Here is a 4,005-nt window from a genome sequence, read left to right as displayed (position 1 = left end):
ATAGGCGTTTCTGTGGACGCAGTCGGGAGACCAGGATGGTGGTCTGCCTCCCTGGTGCCAAGGTCTCGGACGTGTCTCAACGCGTCCAAGATATCCTGAAATCAGAGGGAGAGGAGCCTGAGGTTGTGGTACATATAGGTACCAATGACATAGGTACAAAAAGGGAAGAGGTCCTGAAGGGAGGATTTAGGGAGTTGGGAGGAGAGTTAAGGAAAAGGACCAAAAAGGTAACAATCTCAGGATTACTGCCTGTGCACGCTACAGTGAGAGTAGGAATGGAGCGAGGTGGAGGATAAATGCGTGGCTGAAAGACTGGTGCAGAGGGCAGGGATTCAAGTTTCTGGATCATTGGGACTTCTTTTGGGGAAGGTGGGACCTGTACAGAAAGGATGGGTTGCACTTGAACCCGAGGGGGACCAATATCCTGGCGGGGAAATTTGCAAAGGCTACTGGGGAGACTTTAAACTAGAATGGTTGGGGCGAGGGACTCAAATAGAGAAAGCTAGTAGACAGAATGGGAGGCAGGAAGCAGAAAAGGGAAGCACTCGGACACAAGAGCAGAAAGAAAAAAAAGGAAATAAACAGAGAATAAGAGGCGGGGGGTTTCTTAAATGTGTATATTTTAATGCTAGGAGCATTGTAAGAAAGGTGGATGAGCTTAGAGTCTGATAGACACCTGGAAGTATGATGTTGTGGCGATCAGTTAAACATGGTTGCAGGAGGGCTGTGATTGGAAACTAAATATTCCAGGATTTCGTTGCTTCAGGTGTGATAGAATTGGAGGGGCAAGAGGTGGAGGTGTTGCATTGCTAGTCAGGGAAGATATTACAGCAGTGCTTTGGCACGATAGATTGGAGGGCTCATCTAGGGAGGCTATTTGGATGGAAATGAGAAGTGGGAAAGGTGTAGCAACACTTATAGGGGTGTATTATAGACCGCCAAATGGGGATCGAGAATTGGAAGAGCAAATATGTAAGGAGATAGCAGATATTAGTAGTAAACACAAGGTAGTGATTGTGGGAGATTTCAATTTTCCACACATAGACTGGGAAACACATTCTGTAAATGGGCTGGATGGTTTGGAGTTTGTAAAATGTGTGCAGGATAGTTTTTTGCAGCAATACATAGAGGTACCTACTAGAGGAGGGGCAGTGCTGGACCTCCTGTTAGGAAATGAGACGGGTCAGGTGGCGGAGGTATGCGTTGGCGAGCACTTCGAGTCCAGTGATCACAATACCATTAGTTTAAATATAATTATGGAGAGGGTCAGAACTGGACCTAGGGTTGAGATTTTTGATTGGAGAAAGGCTAACTTTGATGAGATGCGAAATGATTTAAAAGGAGTGAACTGGGACATTTTGTTTTATGGGAAAGATGTAGAAGAGAAATGGAGGACATTTAAAGGGGAAATTTTAAGAGTACAGAATCTTTATGTCCCTGTTCGTTTGAAAGGAAACAGTAAAAATTGGAAAGAGCCCTGGTTTTCAAGGGAAATTGGACATCTTGTTCGAAAAAAGAGGGAGATCTACAATAATTATAGGCAGCATGAAGTAAATGAGGTGCTTGAGGAGTATAAGGAATGTAAAAAGAATCTTAAGAATGAAATTAGAAAAGCTAAAAGAAGATATGAGGTTGCTTTGTCAAGTAAGGTGAAAATAAATCCAAAGTGTTTCTACAGCTATATTAATAGCAAAAGGATAACGAGGGATATAATTGGTCCATTGGAGAGACAGAGCGGACAGCTGTCTGCAGAGCCAAAAGAGATGGGGGAGATATTGAACAATTTATTTTCTTCAGTATTCACCAAGGAGAAGGATATTGAATTATGTGAGGTAAGGGAAACGAGTAGAGTAGTTATGGATACTATGAGTTTCAAAGTAAAAGAAGTACTGACACTTTTGAAAAATATAAAAGTGGATAAGTCTCCAGGTCCTGACAGGATATTCCCTAGGACATTGAGGGAAGTTAGTGTAGAAATAGCCGGGGCTATGACAGAAATATTTCAAATGTCATTAGAAACGGGAATAGTCCCCGAGGATTGGCGTACTGCGCATGTTGTTCCATTGTTTAAAAAGGGTTCTAAGAGTAAACCTAGCAATTATAGACCTGTTAGTTTGACTTCAGTGGTGGGCAAATTAATGGTAAAGATACTTAGAGATAATATATATAAGAATCTGGATAAACAGGGTCTGATTAGGAACAGTCAACATGGATTTGTGCCTGGAAGGACATGTTTGACTAATCTTCTTGAATTTTTTGAAGAGGTTACTAGGGAAATTGACGAGGGTAAAGCAGTGGATGTTGTCTATATGGACTTTAGTAAGGCCTTTGACAAGGTTCCTCATGGAAGGTTGGTTAAGAAGGTTCAACTGTTGGGTATTAATGGTGGAGTAGCAAGATGGATTCAACAGTGGCTGAATGGGAGATGCCAGAGAGTAATGGTGGATGGTTGTTTGTCAGGTTGGAGGCCAGTGACTAGTGGGGTGCCACAGGGATCTGTGTTGGGTCCACTGTTGTTTGTCATGTACATCAATGATCTGGATGATGGTGTGGTAAATTGGATTAGTAAGTATGCAGATGATACTAAGATAGGTGGGGTTGTGGATAATGAAGTAGATTTTCAAAGTCTACAGAGAGATTTATGCCAGTTGGAAGAGTGGACTGAAAGATGGCAGATGGAGTTTAATGCTGATAGGTGTGAGGTGCTACATCTTGGCAGGACAAATCAAAATAGGACGTACATGGTAAATGGTAGGGAATTGAAGAATGCAGGTGAACAGAGGGATCTGGGAATAACTGTGCACAGTTCCCTGAAAGTGGAATCTCATGTAGATAGGGTGGTAAAGAAAGCTTTTGGTGTGCTGGCCTTTATAAATCAGAGCATTGAGTATAGAAGTTGGGATGTAATGTTAAAATTGTACAAGGCATTGGTGAGGCCAATTCTGGAGTATGGGGTACAATTTTGGTCGCCTAATTATAGGAAGGATGTCAACAAAATAGAGAGAGTACAGAGGAGATTTACTAGAATGTTGCCTGGGTTTCAGCAACTAAGTTACAGAGAAAGGTTGAACAAGTTAGGGCTTTATTCTTTGGAGCGCAGAAGGTTAAGGAGGGACTTGATAGAGGTCTTTAAAATGATGAAAGGGATAGACAGAGTTGACGTCGATAAGCTTTTCCCACTGAGAGTAGGGAAGGTTCAAACAAGGGGACATGACTTGAGAATTAAGGGACAGAAGTTTAGGGGTAACATGAGGGGGAACTTCTTTACTCAGAGAGTGGTGGCTGTGTGGAATGAGCTTCCAGTGAAGGTGGTGGATGCAGGTTCGTTTTTATCATTTAAAAATAAATTGGATAGTTATATGGACGGGAAAGGAATGGAGGGTTATGGTCTGAGCGCAGGTATATGGGACATGGGCAGAATACGTGTTCGGCACGGACTAGAAGGGTCGAGATGGCCTGTTTCCGTGCTGTAATTGTTATATGGTTATATGGTTATATCCGCGCTCACTGGGGTTTTACGACGCAGAATTTGGGGATTAAATGGGAGCCGTTCGTTCAGCGCCGACCTGTTGTCCACCGGAGGTAGACACTAATGCTGGAGTAACTCAGCGGGAGAGGCAGCATCTTTGGTGAAAAGTAATGGGCGACGTTTCTCGTCGAGACCCTTCTTCAGACTGATGTCAGGGGAGTGGGCGGAACAAAGATAGAATGTAGTCGGAGACAGTAAGACTGTGGGGGAACTGGGAAGAGGAAGGGGATGGAGAGAGATATCAAAGGCTATCTGAAGGCCACCGGGTTTCTGACCCACAGCCCCTGAGCCCCATTCCTGACGCCGGACCATTTTACACACCCGGAGCGGAACCGGAGCAGATTCTCAGCCCCTGGATAAAGTTTCTCCGTTAATTTATTCCCAGTGAAGGTGTGGAGATGGGACTTGGTGTCCGTGTCGTAAAATGAAACTATCCCGGACTTCTAACTGAGATAAACACCCACCCTCCCGGGGAT

Source organism: Amblyraja radiata, chromosome 30 (genome assembly GCF_010909765.2).
Source record: "Amblyraja radiata isolate CabotCenter1 chromosome 30, sAmbRad1.1.pri, whole genome shotgun sequence".
Taxonomy (NCBI): Eukaryota; Metazoa; Chordata; class Chondrichthyes; order Rajiformes; family Rajidae; genus Amblyraja; species Amblyraja radiata.
The sequence above is the reverse complement of the archived record's forward strand: the minus strand, read 5'-3'. Positions refer to the sequence as shown.